Source organism: Leptonychotes weddellii, chromosome 15, assembly GCF_054177405.1.
Source record: "Leptonychotes weddellii isolate Sample4059 chromosome 15, ASM5417740v2, whole genome shotgun sequence".
NCBI lineage: Eukaryota > Metazoa > Chordata > Mammalia > Carnivora > Phocidae > Leptonychotes > Leptonychotes weddellii.
The window spans coordinates 12522549-12546678 of NC_138383.1; the positions used below are offsets into that span (position 1 = coordinate 12522549).

The 24130-nt window shown below is 40.8% G+C and overlaps 1 long non-coding RNA gene across 2 annotated transcripts in view; it reads left to right on the forward strand.

Annotated features, from left to right (window-relative positions):
- Positions 1–6: 6 nt before the first annotated feature.
- The window catches only part of LOC145717306 (uncharacterized), a 65765-nt gene continuing 41641 nt past the window's right edge, over positions 7–24130 (forward strand). The window contains exons 1-3 of one of the 2 annotated variants that reach the window (XR_014140435.1): positions 7–1710; positions 6112–11422; positions 13229–14025. This is a non-coding gene — a long non-coding RNA (uncharacterized LOC145717306). Of the gene's footprint in view, positions 1711–6111; positions 14026–24130 lie in introns of those variants that run through there. The other variant, XR_014140434.1, reaches the window with a different exon arrangement.

Sequence of the window (24130 nt, forward strand, 5' to 3'; positions counted from 1 at the left end):
AATTTTGATAACCAGCCTTTGGAATTAAAGTGATTGCACTGAATGAATATGCTCTTATTGTTAACTAAGATACATTTGTTCTCATTACAAAGCAGCATGTGTTTGTTGCTTTCCAATTCCCTCGATGAAAAGCATGCTCTTTGCTTGGCTAGACTGCTGCTTAGCATCCTTGATACTTACATTGCTTATGGACAACATTTGTGATCTAAGGTTTTGGGGTGTGGGGGCGGGGCAATCATCAGCTAAATAAAATAGCCCAGGTCTGGATTTAGAGCCGCCCTCCCTCTTGGCCCCAGACCGCACTGAACTGAATCATAAAGTTCTGGCACGTGTGCCCTGTGGAAATGAAGAGAATCTCACATGACATACATGGATTGATATAAAAAGACCACCAAACCACATGATGCAGGAAATATTAAGGAAAAATTTCCAGCGTGAATACCCGCTCTGAATCCCCACCAAGCTAATTCGTGATCAGGGTGGTCGAATAACCAATTATTCAAGCATACATTCCTTGTAGAGAGGCATGAAGTTCAATTCCGCCATGACCGCACCAGAGGGATGCCAGTCTGGGAAAATTGCTGATAGAATGTTGTCAAGTAACCAAAGAGCGGGTAGGGAATGGAGGATAAAACAGCAGATGTAGTTCAAGTGAGTGTAATTGTTATTTGTATGCATTTCATATACTGAAGACGGATGGGTTCTTTGCTTAACGCAGTTTTTCATCAGTTGGATTTAGACAGGGTTTCTCAACCTTGGCACCATTGACAATTTGGACCCGATACTTCCCTGTTAAGAATGGGCAGTGGTAGGTTAGTCCAAGGCCTCACAGGTCCCTACTGTCACAAAATTGTCCCCCGTTGGGAACCACTGGATGAAGAGATCATTATCCTGAAATGCTGAAAAACTACAGACTCAGGCCCAAAATCATAATGTCATGTGCCATTTTATTTATAGATCAGTGTGGGTGAAAGTAGCGCCAGCCATCTCCAAGCTGTTAGACTAGACTTGAAGTTCGATATAGACCCGCACTCTCTGACACTATGAATCCTGTGCAGAAATACAGCTCCATGTGAGCATTGCAACCAAATATCCCTGGTCCCGGTAAACATCACGTGTCTGCCTTCTGTCATGTCTCCTGTACTAGCAATGAAAGTGCCCTTTCTCTTGTCGGATGCATTGGTTTAAGGAAATCTCCAAATCTATTTTGAAAGGTATCTGACAGGTAAGTATTAAAGCAAACAAACCTGACCCTGTCCCCATCGGGATCTTCTAAGAATGCTTTAGGAGATCTCAGGCTATGGCACTGCCCACGTGCTAATACTCTCTACCCATCTAGCTCACTTTACAAGATTCACCCCTAAATAATTTCCACTCTTCTCTGTTCTAAGACTGTTTCGACTTAACTTCCTTGCACTCACTCCCCCTTTGGCTGGTTTAGCTAACTTTATGACTTACTCTTCATAAAGTTAGTAAATTTCCTGCTTTTTTAAACCTCTCTTTGGCTTCTGCTACCGTCTTTCCCTAAAGTCTCCCCATTGAAAGTTTGCATTTAATAACAGTAGTTGCCAACGTCTTGACCTTTTTGCAGATATGACAATGGATGATGTTCGGGAATACGAGAAAAACATGCATGAACAAACCAACATAAAAGTTTGCAATCAGCATTCCTCCACTGTGGATGACATAGAGAGCCATGCCCAAACAAGTGTATGTAGAATTTTTAAAACATGTTGCCCACCCTTTACCAAACGTACACTTAAACTGATCTTTGAAAATACTGCAGACGTTCAGTTCTCAACATTCCACACAAAAACATGTCGTCACCCAGAGGCTGTTGGTGAAGAACCTGAGCTGGGTCTAAACTGGACAGTGTCACCTCTTGCTTCTAGATTTTTCGATTCTTAAAAAATCCACTTGATTTGAGGGTTATTTTTCCGCTCATAAAACCCAAGAACGTGGAGAGTGGAAACATTTGTGGCTGGTGAATGGCCTGCACCGTGAAAGAGAGGAGACAAAGCAGGTGTCATCTGAAAACTAGAATATCGTGACAGTAACTTTTAAAAATATAGTTAATGCTCAAGTTATTCATTCAAGGGACAGCTTGTGGCTCATCTGGTGTTTTAGATTTCTTTACATTTGCTTTGAAATGCTTTCTGTGGCTCCTTATAGCTGTTCTGGCCAATCCTTTCCTTTTTGCTTCGGCTAATCTCAAGACGGGGCTGCAGTCTGTGCACACACTGGCTGAGCAGTGAAGGTTCGGTGAGCTGGGAATGTGCGGGGCCACGTAGCCCATCCAGCCTGGGACTCAAGATGAGACTCAGAGAGCCACGGGTTATTTAGTGGCACACTGGAAATGGAGAGCTGACTGTATGGTACATGCCAGCATTTTAAATATAGTTCTCTCTCAATCATTCATGCTAATGAAGAGGAGCTAAGATAACAGAGAAAATGTAATCAAGTCATTTGTATGTATCTTTGGCCAGCACTGTGATCTCTTTGGGTATCAGCTTGAGCCCGTGTGTCTGCTAGCCCACACCCTAGAACAGTACCTATTAGATTTTTAGGAAGTTGATAATGTAGGTAAAGACAATTGAGCAACGGCTATGGTTGTAAATGGGTGCTTTAGAATTGTGACGATCTTTTTGGTTGCACTTTGGAAGTTTTGGGTTCAGTTTTTAGAGCACGTATTTGGAGGGTGCGCTGCAAGGCTCAAGTGCATGTGGCTTACCCTTGAGGCTCAGGTGGCCCTGACGTTTCCTCCCTGTGTTGCATGCGGTGATTGGATTTGCGGAAGGCTATGGGGTCAACTTACCTGGGCTGTTCCTCTCTGTGCACAGGCTCTTGCCAATAGGACCTCCCTTCTCCCTCTGTCCCTGTTCTAACGTTAGAAATACTCGTTAAGGAAACTGTCCTTGGAAGTCCATCATTTTAAATTCCCTTTTCTTTTTGGAATGACTCTAGTTCTCCATCAGCCGCCCTCTGAAAGCTGCTTGCTTAGAATAAGTGTGATCAGACAAAGGAAGCCAGAGGAAAGGGGGAGATGCCACATTCCAAAGGATTCTAAGCGCCTGGCTTTTCTCATTCTAAGCTCTTACGGTTTTTAGCTTCAGGCTCTTTGTTTGGTCTTTCTGTCGTACTGCCTTTATTACCATTAGAAAGTCAGTTTACTATGGAGACAGTGGTACCTAGAATGGTTCTCCCATGGGAAAGCCCCATGCATTCTCTGGCTGCAATGCACTGTCCTTCCCATGACTTCAGTGTAAGAGATGCCTATCTCCTCAGAAGTTACACAGAGTGGTTATTTTGAGTGCTTACGACATTTCCCTTATTCTTTGGAATTCCATCAAATTGGAGATCATTTATTTTTCCATTGTCTTTCTTCACTATCGTCATGAAAAACAGTTGAAATCAAGAGGTTGCTGTCCATCACAAATAACAAACTGCATGGGTGCTCAATAAAATTTAAATCCTCAGCCTGAGTAGGGACACGTTGGATTGAAATTATGCAAAATTAACATCCATGAACACGGCAATGAGAAAGTTAAGTCTCCTTTTCCATTGAGCAGTTTCCATGCCTTCAAGGAAGGGAACTTCTAAGAGACTCGGGGAATGTAAAATCGAAATTCTGTATTTTGGATGTTTTCTGCCCCCTGCTGGATATGTGGAGTAGAGCATTATACTCTACCACTTGTGTAGAAAGTCTAATTTTTCAAAGATGTTTGTTTATTATAGCAGAAACATACCCCATTCACTGAAATTTTTCTGAGAGTCTCAATTTTACTTTGAAGTGCATATTTCTTTTTTAAAAACTTAATCTCATTTCTTAGCTTGTTTAATAGTCTTAGTATTTTTTAACGTGGCAAATTTATAGGTACAATTTTTCTTGTTATATTCTAAGTTGTATATGATATCAAAACAATCATATTTTATTTCCTTTGTAAGAAAAAATTTTCCTTTCATAATATTTTAACAATTGCTCCAGGAAATCCTCTTAAGGATTTTGGTTTTTTGAAAAATATTTCTGACAGATGAACATAGGGGAAGGGAAGGAAAAATAAAATAAGATAAAAACAGAGAAGGAGGCAAACCATAAGAGACTCTTAACTATAGGGAACAAACCAAGGGTCGCTGGAGGGAAGATGGGGGTGGAGGGCTGGGGGAGATGGGGTCATTGGGTGATGGGCATTAAGGAGGGCACTTGATGTAATGAACACTGGGTGTTATATGCAACTGATGAATCACTAAATTCTACCCGTGAAACTAATAACACATTATATGTTAACTAAATTGAATTTAAATAAAAAATTTTTAAAAAAAGAGAAATATTTCTGGCTTGCTCATGTTATAATATGACCTTATATATACTACATATACATATAATATATATCTTAATGATTAATACCATGTTATGAATATTCATTCCATAGTTAATATTTCCAAAGTGGATATATTGTTTCATGTTAGCTTATGCAATATCATCTAATGAAGCTTCCACCACTAGGTTCATGGGAGAGGACAAGAATGAAAAATGGGTCTGTGGGAAGCTAAAATTCATGTAGAAAATCCATGGGCAGCAGATTTCCCCTTTTACTCAAGGACAAGCCCTTAGGCTTTCACTCAGTGCTTTTCCAATAAGCCCAGTTACCTGTTTTCTCTGTTACCAGCAAGTAAAAAAGACAAAGGATACCAGGGCTAGCCAGAGAGTAATTAATAAGAACCATAACAATAGTAATGACAGTATAGTAATAGAGTTTCTGAGAAAGAGAGATCTCAAACTACAGAAAACCAAATAAGCCCTGATAGAGAAGTCATTACAGTGTTAATATATTTTCAATATATTATGTCTAAATGGTAGCAAGTGTATATAATACGTTCAATATATTGGTGGGGGCCTCGCTGGTTCAGTCGGAAGAGTGTGAGACTCTTGATCTCCGGGTCATGAATTCAAGCCCCACATTGGGTGTAGACATTACTTAAAAATAAAATCTTTTTTAAAAATAAATTAAGAAGTTAGGGAGAGATTTACATTTAAAATATATATATATATATTTTTTACTTTCTCACGTAATAAAAACATTTTAGGTATTTAGAAAATCTACATCACCTGACAATTCCTCTTAATGAGGCATCCCTGAATTTGTTTCCTGAATGCCAAATAATGCTTTTTTTTTATGTTTCCTTGAAAAAATGGTTTTATTTTTCTTGGCTTTGGGATAATTAGCAGGGTTTGTGGTTGTTGTCATTATCTTCTTTGTTTTTTTTTTTTTTTTAAAGATTTTATTTATTTATTTGACAGAGAGAGACACAGTGAGAGAGGGAACACAAGCAAGGGGGAGTGGGAGAGGGAGAAGCAGGCCTCCCGCGGAGCAGAGAGCCCGATACGGGACTCGATCCCAGGACCCTGGGACCATGACCTGAGCCGAAGGCAGTTGCTTAACAACTGAGCCACCCACGTGCCCTATCTTCTTTGTTTTTTAAGCCGAATTAATTAAAACAGCATTTAAACAATCTCAGGATGGGTACACAGTCAGGAAACCAGTAACCCCCAGAATGCAAAAAGTATATTTATTGAATAAGAAGAAATTCTGATGATTTGCCTATTTCTCCTATAAAGGTGTACTTGTAATTGCATGCCCTAAAATAGGTAATAGTATGTATCATTTCTGGGCCATCGATTGCTTGAACTGGACTTCCTTTATAGAAAAGATGACTAGGTCTAATAATAGCTCCATATATCACACCATGCCAACAGCTCACACACACACACACGCATACACACATACACCCAGATACTTCCCTCGTCTGGTTCTGTACTCTCCTGACCCGTCCTTATTCGGAATACTTACACTACTTCCTGAAGAGTGCTTTGGAAAATCTTGGATGGATATTCATAAAGGAATATTATTTTTCAGAGGTTTACGCCTTAGTAAAAAAAAAAAAAAAAAATCAGGGTTTAGCATTTCAGTGATAATTTGGGTTTATAGTCTGGACAGGCCTCTTTATGCTAGGATTCCTGTAGTTCCCTTAAAATCAGGCATGGAGGTAAATCCATTTGCATCTCTCCTAAATAACTGGTCATTTTTCTTTCTATTTTTTTTTTCTTTGAAGACATGACAATGGATGAAGTCCGAGAATTTGAACGAGCCACTCAGGAAGCCACCAACAGGAAAATTGGCGTTTTCCCACCTGCAATTTCTATCTCGAGTATTCCCCTGCTGCCTTCCTCAGTCCGCAGTGCCCCTTCTAGTGCTCCATCCACCCCTCTCTCCACCGACGCCCCAGAATTTCTGTCTGTGCCCAAAGATCGACCCCGGAAGAAGTCAGCCCCAGAAACTCTCACGCTTCCAGACCCTGAGAAAAGAGCCACCCTGAATTTACCTGGCATACACTCTTCAGATAAGCCATGTCGGCCCAAATTAGAGTAACTTCCTATGAGTATTTCATGGGGTTTTATATTTTCATTTGGGTTTTTTTTTTTTTAAAGAATCTTCTAATATAGAAAAAGACTGCTTTGTCCCTCAAACATGTTCCTTCGATCTCTGAGTGTGCATGTGGTCAAGTACCTTCCCATATAATAGGATTCCCTAAGTATGCCACACAGCATCCTGCTAGATGTAAATTGTAAGACTTGCAAAGGACAGAAGGAATCCGCTGTAGCCACAGCTGGAAGCCAGGGAGGAAGCCTTGTTGTTGAGTGTTTGATGAGGTCGGTGTGGACTTCAAGAGTAAATAAATGAAAACGTTGTGCCCCTGCGTTAGAAGGTGTGGTAAAATAGCGAAGTCAATCTCCTCTCATCAAACCTGAAATTCTCAAAAATACTCTCAGGCGTAACATACGTAATTGTTAAATTTCAAACTGTTCATCACCGATACTTGAATACTAGTAGTTAACTGAGATTCTTATTTTGGTTAGTCTGACTCAGGATTTGGGGCCTAATTAACTCTTTAAATTTTTTGGAAATTTTAATTATCAACCTATGGTGGCTCCAAGTGCAATTAATGATAACCTATTTATACCTTTCACAGAATTTAATAAAGACTCCACTTGTTTCTGTCTTTTAATAACTTTCCCCTTTGTGCCCTTGTGGCCTCAGAAATCTTTCAGAATTGCATGGATGAATGTGACCATGACTGACTGATTTGGGGATGGTTTGGTTTAGAAACCAAGAGGCCCAGGTGAGGCAAACATCATTTTTCTCTACAGGTACCAACAAACCTTGAACTGTTAACGTCCATCATCCATTAAGAGTCTCAGTATTTGCAATTAATTGAGTAGAATTCGTTGACTATTTGCCCATTCAAAGAAGTTCAAGGGTAGACTAAGCTCATAGGACTTTTAACACTGTCAGAATGTCTGGTTTGGGAACCCTGAAAGAGAACTGTCTCCCATCCCCCTCCTGCTTTTACTTTTAATAACATCCAGATTTCCCTGGAACAGATTGCCCATCACCGGACCTTAAAAAAGACTGTCATTCTCTTGCCCTTACTTGAAACCCAAATATTGGGAATGTCGCAGAAGTGGAGTAAAGACTGTCGAGTGGGAAGAGAGAATGAGCAAAATTGCTGACTCCTATTTGTAGAGTAAGAAGGAAGAGCAGGAAAAGATGCCCCTCTGTCTAGCTTTCTTTCCTGCAAGTGGTGGTAATGCAAGATTAGAATCCAGGTTGACGGGAAGCAAGATCATTCAACCCAAGTGGCAGAAAACGAACTCTCCTTTGATCTAAAGAGAAAACTATGCCACCATCGCGCCTCACTGCCTTGGAACGCAGAAGGAAGGGCAAGCAGAATCTAGCATTTACTTTTTGTCCTCCAAGAGAGGAAGACAACAAGGTAGTTGGGCAACTCCGAGGCCCCAGCTAGCCTTCCTGACCATAACCTCCAACCTCAGGAAAGGGACCTTCCCAAAACACAGATTCCAAAGGAAACAACATAAACCAAGGAGTATGTCCTCCTTCCCACACAGCCTCTCAGCCAGTGGACCCTGCCTGCTTCTCTCTCTCAGTGCTCAGCACATGCTACGTAGCGTCTTTCAAATCGATAAACTCTACCGTGGTGCAGGCGCTGGTCCCACGAACCCAGCACCGAGTATTCTCAGTCATACGTCAGACTGTCAAGATCATTTCTTTATCTACAGGTTGACATTTCGCTTAATAAACCCAGAACTCAAAGGAAACCAGTTGCAAATAGTTTAGATGGACAGTGCATCTCTTCCCTAAGAACGACAGCATTGTAGTAAGAGATCCTTGCATGGTACCGTAGCATGATTTCTGCTTGTGGGAAATCTTCATCTTCTCAGACCCCTTGGACTTCTCAATGGTCCCCTCCCCACAGAGTAGTACTTAAAGAGAATGTTGGCCTTAGAACACAAAATTCTACTTTCAGGAGACACTGATGTAGTATGCGTATTTGCTTACCGTTTGCCAGTTGAAATCAGGATGGGGTGGGATCATTATTTTTGCATAGAACAGATTTATTTTGTGCAGGTTGTAAACACATCTGGCACCTAGTTTTCCCATTAACACCATTGCCGTTTTTCTTTTTGTAAAGTAGCTTCTGCTATCGAGGTCAACGATGCTGTATGCTTTAGAAAGCTAATTTCTGATTTCCTTCTGAGTTTTCTTTCTCTTGTAGCCAGTTCAGTACCACAGACATCAATTTCAAAGCTGCAGATGATAGTGTGATTCTTAGCCAACATATGCGTGTGCTCTTAAAGTATGTTCAGTTTTTTCTGTCCACATGTGGTTGTGTGCATTTAAATGGGGTGGGGGGTGCAGATACTCTCTTAGCTGCTTTGAATATTTAATCCAGTCATCACACGGCATAAATGACTTCAAAATTTTATCTCTCTTGATTTTCAAGTGTCATTTCATATTCTCCATACATGAGTTTGTTTATTGTGGGATACAAGCCTGCGATGAATGTGTATATAGAACATTAATAATTCCTATAAGGATGGAAATTAAATGGTTGCATGATGAAACTTAGAAGAAGAAAAACAGAGACTTGAATTCATTAAGCATGTTTGGGGAAAAATAGAATCTTTAACTCAGTGCCTCTGTCTGCAATGTGGAAATCTTCAGCTTTGTTCACCAAAATTGTATTATACCTGTGTGTATATATATGTGTGTGTGTGTGTGTGTGCGTGTGTGTGCGTGTGTGTGTGTGTGTGTGTGTATATGTATGGCATAGTGAATCAGACACCACCAGTTTTAAGTCTCTGGTAGCCAAATTAAAATAAATAATCCATAGAATAACACATAATGTTCATCTCATCTTCATCTCTGGTGTTAGTGGAGACCATCAAAGTGACCATAAATGTCATTACTTTGGATGGATTTCAAATTCCGAAATGCCCTCATGTTTTTCGTTGACTGTAATACAGCATCGTTGCTTGGCTGTGCTTTCCCAGGATAAGAAGGTCTCGGTGATTTTACTGCATAAACTTTATCTGAGGTGAGCTCTGGAGACCATTTCATTTTCCTACTATTGGGCTGAAATAAAACAAAGCAAAGGAAAAGCATAACAAAGAAGTCTGTGACATTTTTTTCAGTTAACACCATGATAACCAAAACAATAGGAGTTCATTGGTGAACTCATTTATAAACCTTCTGCTTTGGGTTTGCATCTGTATGTGGGGGGGAAATGGTTTTAATTTGGGAGTACTTATTAGGCGTGTTTTGGATTGTGAAAATAAATCTCTAAGGAGCACAGTTGTAGGTGTATAATGAACACAGACACGTAAAAAACACGAGACCTCCAAAAGAAATATGTGGTTTTCTTTCAAGATACTGTAATAAACAGTGGCCTAAGAGAAAAGATTGTGACGCTTCTCAGGAAGTCATTTTTCTGTGAAAATTTCAAGGCTAATGTATGTATGTGGATTTTTCAGTTTTGCTTAATTTCGCATCTCGTCGTGGCTCAGAAACAACAAGGTCACTGGGCTGACTTCGGTCAATAGGAATTTTACTTTTCACAAGGGCCAGACTATAACGTAGTCACATACAGTGCGTGCTCAGATAATCCAATAGAGAACAATTGTCTGAATAGTTTTAGTCTCTTTCTGATCATCTGACTCAGTAGGCTAGGTGACAGACAACCTGCCATCGGAGCCATAATGCTTGAAATCAAAAAAAAAAAAAGGTCTGTTTAGTGACTGCAGTTGATCAATAAATAGATCATTTAAAACTATTCATCCTTACTGAAACTGAAGTGTAACTCAAGAGCACAGGGTTGACATGGGGAGGCAACACGTACCGTGTTCTTCCAGGTTCTACCTTCAAAACAATCTGCATTTGAAATAGAAGTGTTTAAGCTTTTTAGAAGTTAGTGCAATAAGGGAATGTGAATATGCTAAGAACTTTTCAGATGCCGTTATTAATTATACTTTTGTTGTTAACAAGTGCTTTAGGATAAACCTCTCAATGTTTTTGCTTAAAATTGAAAGCATGTCTGTTGAATTGCAAGTCTCCCTTCAGTTTCTATGTATCACCAAGAAGAGATTCTTTGAGTTGTTGCTAATGCCTGTGCTGCTTAAATGTAGCTTCAAAGTGTCACTTTTAGGGTTTACATTTCAAGCTGGGATCTTGATTAGTTACATATATTGAGTCAAAATACCACTGCCACTGCGGAAGGACCGAGTTTTGGAATGCACAGTGTTATAGACTACAAGCAAAGCAAACGAGTTGATCCTCACACATGCCATCCTTCTGTGTCATTTTATGTTCTGTTTTATGTTCTGTGTTTTTTTCCCCCAGTTATTTATTATTGTTAATAGCTTACTTTTTCTTACATTCTGGTGTAAATAAACTACAAAGCAATCTTCTTTCCAAGCGTAGCTTCCTTCTCTCTCTTTCTCAGCCATTCTCTAGGGAAAGTTGGCAATTGTGAACTTGTGGATTGATGGGAAAGAAGGTGTCAAGGAAGAAGCTAACAGCTGGTACTTAGACCCAGGTCTAGGGGTCTCATATGCAAAAAAGGCTGGCCCCTTGTCAAATGTAAGGCTATAGTCTGAATGACAACCAAGAAAAATCTCCCCAAGGGAAACCATAGGAACACCACCCCAACAGGTCACTAGATTGTCTCCATTGTAGGGGGGACCAGTCTAAGGTGAGCTGCAATCATTCCAATGTAGTTTCTCCATCTCAAGAAGCTCCTATTGTTCATAGAAGGGTCCTCTGGGGATGGGGAGTGTGAGGACAGCAATGCTTTACTGCCCCTTGTCCCGTAGTCTTCTGCTACACGCCTCCCACTCTATGTTCTCCTCTTCAAACCTGAAGCTAATGTCAACATCCATATCCCGTGCATTCACCTCTGATTCATGTAACAGTGCACCATAACGAGGCTTTCTACACTGAAAACTTGCCTGAAATCGTGTAACTGAGCCAGTGAACTAAAACATGCAACATTTGGATGCTTAATGGTAAGTATATAGATGTTTGTAGTTTACCAGCGTACTAGTACTGTTTTTAATCATAGTGTTTCTTATTTGAGTATCACTCTTAGACTTCCAAACGCCCACATTCTTTTCTAAAATTCCCTGTTGTCTTCAGTATATTCCACTTAGGGTTTTTTGCCTCCAACCTTCAGCTGTACCTTAGCCTCTCAAGTTCGGGATAAATCACGTATCCTTCCTCCAAGCCCTCTTCTGACATACCCCTCTATGAAAATGTTCCTCTCGAACCTGAAGCTTTGATGGCTTTGGAACAACAATCAACCTGTGTGCAGATGTACGTGTGTGTGTGTGTGTGTGTGTGTGTTTAACTCCCTGTGGTTCACCCAAGCAAGCCTTGGTTTCAAGTTTGTTATACTGACTTTCTCCGCTTAATTTTTAGCCCTCTAAGATTCCACGCTCTCATAAGTTCCTCCTTTCTGTAACATGCAACCTAGTAGGAGATCCCATTCAAGTCCAAACATTTAACTACTTCTGCTCCTGGGAAAATTGGAAACAGTCTGGTACTTTGCCTTAATGCTCTTGCTCTGCCCAGCAGGGAGGACTCAAGGTAAGATGTAGCCAAAGAAAGTGGACACGGCTTCAAATCCTACCGAATGTGGCCATTCAGTACAGCAACATTACTGAGCTGAATTAAACACCTGGAATTTAGGGAATGATTATGCTTAACTAGAATTACCAACTATCTGCCCTGAAGGCAGACACAAAAGACTGGAGATCATCATTTCCCTCCCTTTAGCTTACCGAAGGGAGATTTGGCCACTCTGTCACTGGAGGGTATTTGAGGGCAGCCAAATCTGGACCTTTGTGATTTTTTAAAAATTTTAATCTTCCCAAATAACTTTCCTGCTCCTAAGGGATTCTACATGCAAGATGCTGGCAGTTTGCTGCTCGTTAGCAACCCTTGAGAATCATTTTGTGATCTTAAGCGCACTAGTGATTACATCCAGAGCATTCCAAAGATAGCTTGCTGCCCTCTATGCACAATCGTTAAAATCCAGTTGTCAGTCCTAATGTGTGTTGTGCCTCTTCTCAGGACATAATTAAAAATCGAGAAATACTTCTACAAGTTTGAATTTTCCCACACATCTTGGACTTACTCTACTTACTTGCGTTTTGTTAAAATCTATCCTATAGACCCAAGGACATGAGTTTTCTTTCCACCTTCATTAAGTGCTTTAGAATTTGCTCTTTCTTCTGTGGAAGATAATTCATAAATGCAGACCTTCAAAATGCTGTGAGGATTTTGAATTGTTCTACAAGCACCTTTACATTTGGTACATAGTTTGTTTATCAGTTTTCGTAGCTATGTAATATTCCCCTAGGTTGGAAATCCGTAATTTACTTAAACATTCCTTTAGTATTTGGCACTGAGGTTATTTTCTGGATTTTGTTATTATATAGAGTGTTGTTAGGAACATCTTTATAACATAGTTTGTCTTCTTTTTAATTATTTGTTTTGGGTAAATTCCCAGAAATTGAATTACTGGGTCAAAGGATATGAATAGTTTTATGACTTGGAGTATTTACTGCCAACATCTCCTCCAAAGAAAAATGTACCAATTTACAATTCTACTGACAACATATGAGTGAGAACATTTGTCTCTTTAAACAAGTATTTACAGTTTTAAAAGTTTATTATTCTCAACTTGTTAAGCAATTGCTAGCGTCCAGTTCCCATATAAATCCTTTGCTGGTTTAATGTATTAATACTCTCTTTTTGGGTGTTCATGTGATGAAGGGCAAACTGAAGACAAAGTTCTCTGATTTATTTAGATGCTCAGTACCTTTACTGGCCTACTGCTGCAGAGACGTTGACTGGCTCCCACAGAAACAAACACATAAGGAACTGCATTTAATCAAATAAATAAACATCAATTCCCTGTCATTTTGTTTTCACGCTTTCAGTGATAACAAACATTGAATGCATCTTTACTTGAGGATTTCCTGAAAACCACCATGTACATGCCAACAAGATTTTTCGTGTTTTTTGTTTTGTTTTGTTTTGTTTTTAACCAAGACAGAATGAAAGTAAAAACTCAAGCTCGCTGTTATTTTGAAATCAACAATTTCCTGATTCTAATAGAACCTTGGTAAGGACAAAGCAGAATCTTTTTTAAGTCTTTCATGTAACTTCTTGGAAAGAATGTGATGACAAATTGCATACGTGCTCCAAAAAAGGACAGTAACTGTGCATCATCCTCTGTTACTGAAGCCACGTGAGAGCCTTCCTGGAGAATAGAGAATTCTCAAGAAGAATGGTCCTTCCTCATGCATAACAAGGACATGGTATAAAATCTACCCTCAAGTTAGTTTCCAATCTGACTGCAGTCTTTACTTTTTGGTTGTCGGTGTTGTGTGTTTGTGTTAACTTTTTATTTTGAAATAATTGTGGATGCACAGGAAGTTACAAAGAAATGTATATGGAGGGGCGCCTGGGTGGCTCAGTCGTTAAGCATTTGCCTTCGGCTCGGGTCATGATCCCAGGGTCCTGGGATCGAGTCCCGCCATCGGGCTCCCTGCTCCGCGGGAGGCCTGCTTCTCCCTCTCCCACTTCCCCTGCTTGTGTTCCCTCTCTCGTTGCGTCTCTCTCTGTCAAATAAATAAATAAAATCTTTAAAAAAAAAAATGTATATGGATGTCCTGGTATACCCTTAACCTGGCCTCCCCCAATGATAACATTTGGTATAATATCCTTCAATATGACAACCAAGAAATTGATACAATCCATAAAACTGATTCAGATTTCACCAATTCTGCATGCACTAGTGTGTGTGTGTGTGCGCGCACGCATGTGTGCAGTTTTTTTTTTTTTAAAGATTTTATTTATTTATTTGAGAGAGAATGAGATAGAGAGCATGAGAGGGGGGAGGGTCAGAGAGAGAGGCAGACTCCCTGCTGAGCAGGGAGCCCGACGTGGGACTCGATCCCAGGACTCCAGGATCATGACCTGAGCCGAAGGCAGTCGCTTAACCAACTGAGCCACCCAGGCGCCCCTGCAGTTTGTTTTTAAAGATTTTTTAAATTTTTATTTTATTTGAGATTGAGAGAGCACGAGCTGGGGGGAGGGGCAGAGGGAGAAGCAGACTCTCTGCTGAGCAGGGAGCCCTACGACCAAGAGGGCTCCATCCCAGGACCCTGAGATCATGACCTGAGCCGAAGGCAGACCTTAACCAACTGAGCCACCCAGGCGCTCCTGTGTGTGTGTGTGGTTCTATGCAATGTTATCAGCTGTGCAGCTTCATTCAGTCACCACCGTATACAAGCTACAGAACTGCTCCATCACTAGAGGATCCTCTCGTCCTGCCCCTTCATAGACACAGCCCCTGGCTCTGCCTCCCAAAAACACTTTACTTTTAAAAACAAAGAAAGTATTTCACTAAGGCAAAGAGCCATCTCATGTTTTTTTCACTATAACATACTCCTCACTGCTTTCAAACATTTTTTGGCTATTTTTAAATTGTGGCAAAATACACATAACATAAAATTCACCATTTTAACCATTTTTAAGTATACACGTCAGTGGTGTTAAGTATATTCACAATATACTTGTGAATGCAACTATCACCACCGTCCACTTCCAGAAATGGTTCATGTTCATCATCCCAAACAGAAACTCTACCCATCAAGCAGTAATCCCTGTCCTTTGCTCCCTCCAGCCCCTGGTAGCCTCTAGTTTCCTTTCCAGCCTCTATGAATTTGCCTATTCTGGTCACTTCATATAAATGGAATCATACAATATTTGTCCCTTTTGTGTCTGGCTTATATCACTTAGCGTAATGTTTTCAAGGTCCATTTATGTTAATTGCATGTATCAGACTTTTTTTTTTTAAGATTTTATTTGTTTATTTGACAGAGAGAGACAGCGAGAGAGGGAACACAAGCAGGGGGAGTGGGAGAGGGAGAAGCGGGCTTCCCGCTGAGCAGGGAGCCCGATGCGGGGCTCGATCCCAGGACCCCAGGATCATGACCTGAGCCGAAGGCAGACGCTTAACGACTGAGCCACCCAGGCACCCCTGTATCAGACATTTTTAAAGGCATATATTATGGTAGAAAAATCTGCTAAGCTGATAACCATAGAAACAAATGTTTTCTAATGCTATGTGATGTTGGGCAACTAAATCTTTCCGAGCCTTCATTCCTTCAAGTTTAACGACAGCAGTAATAACAGGTGGCATATATTCTATCTCAATGGCAAGTATGAAAAAATAAGACTGGCAGTTGGTGGTGGAAGTTGCTGCTGAAGAATCACTAGAAAAACAAAAAGAGGGTACAGGCAAGTTGAAACAGAATCTCTGTGAGAAACAGCAGGGAGCTCATGAGAAAAACTGAGAGCATTGCCAGTCCCTTGAACTCCATGATTACATAAAGCTTTTATTTTGAGTTTATTTTGAGTGAGTCTTTTCCTTTCAGACACAGTAGGTAACTAAAAGCAGTTAAAAAGTACATTAAAATGTCCATTCTAGAAACAAGTTTGCCAGAGGAAACAAATATAAGAAATGCACCTTTTCGATTCCTTGCTAGGATTCCAACAAATATTAATAATACCCCAGGTAGAAATAATGATATTTCAAGAATAACGTGAAATATGTTTCTGCTGGAAAAGAACTGCGGAGATGAAGTCAGACCTGCAAAACCTACTCTATTTTTATGCATGCAGGTTGTAAAATAATGATGTTTTACTCCTATAAAGATAATTAAATGAGGGTGCTTGGGTCATTAAAAAAAAAAACACTGGCTAATTCATATTATCCAGGGGTCAGTAGTATGTATATCCAGATTCTTTTGAGCAACATGACCTTGTACTGTCAGAATATAAACATGTCAGAAACTTTCTTTTTTCCTGATATGCTAGGTCTAATTTACATCTAAATGAGAAAGCTTTTTCGCATAATAAGACACCCTCCCCAACCTGATGAATGGCTTTTGAGACAGATCTGATTAATACACAGAAGTCTGACTAGAAAAATCAACGTTTTGTTAATTGGATTTGCTAAGCCATGCCACCGCCTCAGCTGAAACTCTTCAGTGATTCCTTTTAAGTAAAATTAAAACAAGTGTACTCAAAGAAGCGTACATATCTTACGCATGAGCCTCTTCAGATCTGGATCCAAATATGAATCAATTATTTTAAGTGTTTTTGGTGAGTTCCTCTTTTCCTCTCCCCACTGAATCTTTCTTGATTCTTCAAATGAAAACCAAACAATGGTGGATTAAAAAGTAGACTATCTCTGGGGGCGCCTAGGTGGCTCAGTTGGTTGAGCGTCTGCCTTCAGTTCAGGTCATGATCCCAGAGTGCTGGGATTGAGCCCTGCATTGGGCTCCCTGCTCAGCAGGGAGCCTGCTTCTCCCTCTCCTCCCGGCTCCTGCTATCTCTGTCTCTCTCTCAAATAAATAAATAAAATCTTAAAAAAAAAAAAAAAGTAGACAATCTCAAAGTCTCTGGAGGAGACAATCTGAGAGTCTTTCTTTCCAAAGGGAGCACTAGAAGCCAAGATTTCACATGGTATTCTCTTCTCTTCCATTCTGAAGCATTTGTTATTTTACTTGCTTCCAAAAGGTGGTGGCAGCTCAAACATCTGAGTTATTAATGACCTGTGCACAAAATGGCTCCGCAACCCCGGACCCAGCCACCATAATGCCTGACACTGGGTCCCCAACACCTCGCCTGAAGTTCATTTCCCTTACCAGCCCCCATGAAGATGGTGCATGCCACCTCCCCTTATCTAGATTCCAGCAGATAACAATGTCTTCCTGACATCCCATGCCGGAACTCTAAAATGTTTCCTTTTGAACCATGACCACTGGCATTTCCAGTGCTAACATGGATAAAGAGATGTTGATGGTCCTTTGGCTGCACTGAGTAGGTCTCCTGGACCAAGGGAGAACCTGGTTATCCTACACAGCATGAGGAAATATGGTCTGAGTTCAAAACAATCAACTCTCAAATTAGCCTCTTCCAGATTTGGGGGATTCCTTCTGTGTGTGTATATATATTTTTTAAAGATTTTATTTATTTATTTATTTGACACACAGAGAGAGAGAGACAGCAAGAGAAGGAACACAAGCAGGGGGAGGGGAGAGGGAGAAGCAAGCTCCCTGCTGATCAGGGAGCCCGATGCGGGACTCAATCCCAGGACCCTGGGATCACGACCAGATCCGAAGGCAGATGCTTAATGACTGAGCCACGCAGGCGCCCCTGGTTGTGTATATTTTTAATAACATTTATAGATATGAATTAGATGTACTTCAGGGAAGAAATCACTTTTTTTGAGATCATGAATTTAATTCTATTGGAATTAAATCCAGTTTAGTTCCATAAAAAATAATTTCTTGATATGAAAACACTGCAATAAAGTACAAAGTTCTAAATATAAGTTGTCATTCTCCTTATTTTCAAATAAAATTCCAAACTAAAATTTAGATTTAAAAAACTAGGTATGGCTAACATTTGCCATGAAGACAACCAATAAATAAATAAATAAATAAGTAAAAAGTTTAGCAAAGAAATGGAGATGTTCGTATCAATGGCACCGACTGTCTTGTTTCTTTCCTATTCTATAACTAAGACAAAATTTGAGCAATTTATAGATCTATATTTATACCCAAAAATGTAGTCTAACTAGACGTTTAAGAATAGAACCAGTTGGAATGCCTGGGTGGCTCAGTCGGTTAAGCGTCTGCCTTCAGCTCAGGTCATGATCCCAGGGTCCTGGGATCGAGTCCCGCATTGGGCTCCCTGCTCAGCGAGGAGCCTGCTTCTCCCTCTGCCTGCCACTCCCCCTGCTTGTGCTCTCTCTCTCTCTCTGACAAATAAATAAATAAAATATTTTTTTAAAAAAGAATAGAACCAATTTATTTGGAGAGCTGATTGAGAAGGAGGGGCTTAGTTGCACTAATTGTCTTTAGTCTACACACACCCTTATACTTACTCATGCTAAGCTTACAAAGAAGTTGGGGACTTCAGGGTGGAGGGGAACAATCCCCACAAGTTGAACAGGGTCTTAGCCCAGACCCACTTGACATTTCCCTGAGGCAGCAATTACACAAAGAAGCTCACCTGTACCCACCTCCATGCTGCCCCATTTGCCAGACCTAATAGAGTTTAGGGGTAGAATATGTTTTGGGTTGTTGGGTTTTGTTTTTTTTTTAAGATTTTATTTTATTTTGAGAGAGAGAGAGAACACACGAGTGGGGAGGGGCAGAGGGAGAGGGAGAGAGACAGAATCCCAAGCAGGTTCCACACTCATCGAGGAGCCTGATGTGGGGCTCAATCCAACGACCCTGAGATCATGACTTAAGCTGAAATCAAGAGTCCAACCCTTCACCAACTGAGCCACCTCAGCGATAGAATTTGTTTGAACAGCCTCAAACCTCATCAGCCCCAACATATTGGGACAAAATACTGTCACCTTCTTCCCAGGCTGATGTGGGTATTTTATCATCACCCTGCGTCACCTTCCTGCCCTCCCTGTGAACTAGTTCATAGGACCAATCTCCGCTTGAGTCTTCATTCCTCACTCTGGTCCTAATATAACTTATTCTATAATCTAGTACTAGCTTTCATCTTTTTCCTTCCTTCCTCCCTCCCTCCCTCTCTTCCTTTCTCCTTCTTCCTTTACCTCCTTTCTTTTCTCCCTTCACAGTGCTTTCATCATGCACCAGATGCTAGAAGAGGCACAGAGGACACAAGAGTGAGCAAAAATAAATCTGGCCTCTCACCTTATAGTTTATTGGAAAGGATATATTATACTTACATAGGCATACAAATAAATGTATAATTGCAGTCTGACACAGGGAGACAAGGGAGAGGAAGTGTCAGTGATTTCTGGCCACATCTGATCCCTGGCCCAACAACTGAAAACCACTTCCAGTGCCTGACCCCTCCCAGGTTGTTTATTTTTTCACCTGCCAGAACTTACTTTTCCAGAGCTCTGGTCACTGCTCTGACTTCAACTTGGACCCTTAGTGACAACAAGTTGCCCAAACTCTTCCTGAAGATTGTTGGGTTCTGTGGGCACTGTACTCTGCCCACCCGTCTAAAACTCCTCGGCTCAAGGGGTGCCTGGCTTGCTGAGTCCATGGAGTATGCAACTCTTGATCTCAGGGTTGTGAGTTCGAGCCCCACGTTGGGTGTAGAGATTACCTAAAAATAAAATTTAAAAAATAAAATAAAAATTTAAGAAAACCTCCTCAGTCCAAGACTTTTCTCCCCCTTCTCCATCCTGTTAAATTAAGTCACAAGTGTTTGCTTGACCTCAAATTCCAAATACACCTATTGAGTTTGGGCACTCATTGGGAGGGCACTAGTGTTAGATTCAAATGTGTGCCCTAAATTACAACAAAAGAGCTTAGATCCTACCTTTATCTCTGATATTTACTGTGGGAAACACCTTCAGAGGTGTCTACCTGAGTTTCAATAATATTTTTCAATTCCTTGTGGTGTTCTCAATATTTGCCTCAAAGGTGCTTGAGATTCTAACACCAGAAAACATATCTCAGAGCATCTTAGACCATATTTAAGAACGACCACAACTTCCATATAATATGGAGATTTGGTGGAATATATATATCTACCATCTCTCCTCTTTTCAGAATGGTTCTTCTAGAAAAGTTCTTTGGCAAAGCTCTTACTATATCCCACTCAAGCAATGTGCATACCACCAACTGTCAACCTTCCATGAAAAATCCATAATGGGTAACATTCTCCTTTTTGAATATGGGCAAGCATTCCTTCCTACCCGATATATAATTAGACTTGTTCATTGTATATTTATCACCTAATTCTATTCTAGGAATTGAATGTGAGAGGCGATATCTTCCCAGTCTTCACAGCTAGGCAGCCAAGCAGCATCAACATGACAAACAATTCAGATGGAACATCCCCAGCTCACAGTAAAATGTACAGGGTCACAGCTGCCTTTGAAGACTGGCCCTCACGTGTCTCTAACTGTTGATGGATATCCAGGCTCTGTTCTTGCTCATTGACCTTGATTGATGCATCTTGGAAGTGGAACACTTTGACCCGCTCTTATCTTAAGCCAGGTTGCTGAAGACTCCTAGTTCCCCTGTTACAGCTGGTGTCCTTCCAGAAAGGACTGCAATCTCCTTTAATAGTTTACCAAACTTAGACTCACATTTACAGATGAACATGCAAGTGTAGTTTCAGCATTCTCAACCAGTAAGTCTTATTTTCTTTATCCTAATGGATTAGGCCCACATCCCATTTATTACAATGGCTTGGCATGTAGGCGTTATCTACTCAACAAACATATATTAAACTTTTTTTTTTTTTTTTTAAGTAGGCTCCATGCCCAGCATGGAGCTCAACATGGGGCTTAAACTCACAACGCTGAGATCAATACCTGAGCTGAGATCAAGAGTCGGACACTTAACTGACTGAGCCACCCAGGAGCCCCTAAACAACTTTTTACATTTTAAAATTTTTATTTATTTATTTATTTATTTTTTTGAGAGCCAGGAGAGGAACAGAGGGAGAGAGAGAACCTTAAGCAGGCTTCATGCTCAGCACGAAGCCAGACATGGGGCTCAACCTCACGACCCTGAGATCACGACCTGAGCCAAAATCAAGAGTCAGACACTTAACCAACTGAGCCACCCAGGCACCCCAAACTCTTTTTTAAAATTTTTTATTTAAAAATTTTTTCCAAAGGTCTACTTACTTACTTTAGAGAGAGAGAGAGAGAGAACCAGAGAAGAGGCAGAGGGAGAGGGAGAGAAGCAGACTCCCTGCTGAGGACCCTGAGATCATGACCTGAGCCAAAGTCAAGAGTTGGGTGCTTAGCTGACTGAGCCACCCAGGCGCCCCTTTAAAGTAAACTCTACGCCCAACGTGGGGCTCGAACTCATGACCCCTGAGACAAAAGTCACATGCTCTACTGACTGAGCCAGTCAGGCATCCCTGTATGGAACTCTTTATATGGATCAAACACAATTGCTGCTGCTAGGAATACAAAGATATAAAATGATTGATTCATTCACTCAAATGGCACATTTTTACTGAGTGCCTACTAAGTGCTAGGAAATCGGGATGCATAGGTGAATATGACAGACAGGAACCCCCTACCCTCAAGAAGTTTATAATGTAGTTGGTGAGCCTAGTTGACTGAGCAACCAAATTTTTAAAAATGTATAAACCATGGTAAAAAGGAAACAAGTTGTTAAGAGAATAATGGACAAAACTTGTTTTGGACAAAGTAGACAGGAAGGCTTCTCTAATGATGGTATCCTCATCATTAGTCACCTGGATAACTACAGTAACTACAATAGCTTTCTAATGAAACTCCCTGCTTGTGCCACAGGACATTTGCACTTGCTACTGAAAATACTCTTGTCTCAGCTAACTCCATAATTAGCTCCCTCTCCTCCCTCACATCATTTACTTATAAGACATCCTCTCAGGAAGGCTTTCTATGGTCCCATCCTTACTAAAATTTCACATACACACACATATCATCTGTTTCCTCCCTCCCTTTTCATTTCCCTCTTCTGAGCTTTTTTTTTTCCTCCTTGCCACTTATAATAATTTGTTATGAAGCATAACATGTGTTTAATAAAACACATATTCCTGAGCCTACCACCCAACCTAAGAAATAGAATGTTATCAGTATCTATTTTATAGATGGCTGCATATTTCATGAAATCCCAAAACTGTAAAAAAAGTCTATTACCAGTTATGGAAGAGTAAAAAAGAATGAGAAAGTTCTTTGTGTACTGATAGGGAGTGAGCTACAAGACATATTACTTAGGTGAAAAAAGCAAAGGGCAGAACACTGGAAACACTATGCCTTCATTTGTGTAAAAGTGGGAGGAGAAAACGTGCACATATATGACTTGTATATGTAGAAAATCTATCTGAAATGGCACATAAGAGTTGTTAACATTGATCATCTCTTGGAAGGAGAACAAGGTAGCTGGAGATAGGGATGGGAGAGTTTTTACACTGTATACCCTTTAATTCTGTGAACGTGTAACCTATTGTATTCATTTACCAGGGCTGCCATAACAAAGTACTACAAAGTGGGTGATTTCAACAACAGAAATGTATCTTCTCACAAAGGAGCCTAGAAATCTGAGATCAAGGTGTCATCAGGGTTGGTTTCTTCTGGCCTCTCTCCTTGGCTTATAGATGACAATTTTTTTTTTTAAAGATTTTATTTATTTATTTGAGAGAGAGAGAGAGAGCACAAGAGGGGGGAGGGTCAGAGGGAGAAGCAGACTCCCCGCTGAGCAGGGAGCCCGATGCGGGACTCGATCCCGGGACTCCAGGATCATGACCTGAGCCGAAGGCAGTCGCTTAACCAACTGAGCCACCCAGGTGCCCCTTTTGTTTTGTTTTTAAGATTTTATTTATTTATTTGACAGAGAGAGAGAGCACAAGCAGGGGGAGTGGCAGGCAGAGGCAGAGGGAGAAGCAGGCTCCCCTCAGAGCAAGGGGAGCCTGATGTGGGACTCGATCCCAGGACCCTGGGATCATGACCTGAGCCAAAGGCAGTCACTTAACCAACTGAGCCACCCAGCGCCCTAGATGACCATCTTCTTCCCATGTCTTCACATGATCTATTCTTTGTGGGTCTGTGTCCTAATCTCTTCTTCTTCTCCTCCTCCACCTCCCCCTACCCCTCCTCCTTCTTTTAAATCTCCTCTTCTTATAATAAAACCAGTCATATTGGATCAGGGCCCACCCTAATGACCTAATTTTACCTTAATGACCTCTCTCCAAATACAGTCACATTCTAAGGAACTGGAGACTAGGTCTTCAACATACTAATTTGGTTGGGGTTGGGGGACGGTTCAGCCCATAACACCTATCAAAGGAAAGAACAGAAAGAAAATTTAAAATCTATCTCTAGGGGCACCTGGGTGGCTCAGTTGGTTATGCATCTGCCTTCAGCTCAGGTCATGATCCCAGGATCCTGGGATCGAGACCTGCCTCAGGCTCCTTGCTCAGAAGCCTGCTTCTCCCTCTCCCTCTGCCTGCCCCTCTGCCTACTTGTGCTCTCTTTTTCTGTCAAATAAATAAATAAATAAATAAAATCTTTTAAAAACATAAAATAAGGTAAAATCTATCTCTAGTCCCATAATCTTTTCTAGGACTAAAAATAACAGAAGACATTCCACTTCTTATTATCTATAAGAATTTCAATTACATTCTTAGTGCAGCTATTCTTTTCCAGGTCCTAAGGTCTCCTGGGCATAAGGAGGGTTGGGGGCTCAGACTTCACTTCTGAGGTGGAAGCCCTCCTACTTTTTCTTCCTACTTTGACTCTCTCAAGGGCTTTACACTTAATCCAGATTTTAGAACTAGGGAAAAGTTGCTCCATCCTCTTTTCTGAGCCATGGAGTTTTGACCTTCAAGACAGGTAACCTTGTTTTCTATAGGATAGTAGCTCTCAAACTCTGGGAGTCTTGAAACCCTTTTAGAGATTCCAGGAAGACAAACAGATTAGACGTTATTTTCCCTTTTTGGTGCACTCTGGAGCCGTACAGGCGCTACAGGACATGTGATACCACAATGGATTCAATGCAAAGCAGATGTGAGAATCCACTTACTTTTCTTTCTTTCTTTTTTTTTTTAAGATTTTATTTATTTATTTGTCAGAGAGAGAGAGAGAGAAAGAGCACAAGCAGAGGGAGCGGCAGGCAGAGGGAGAAGTA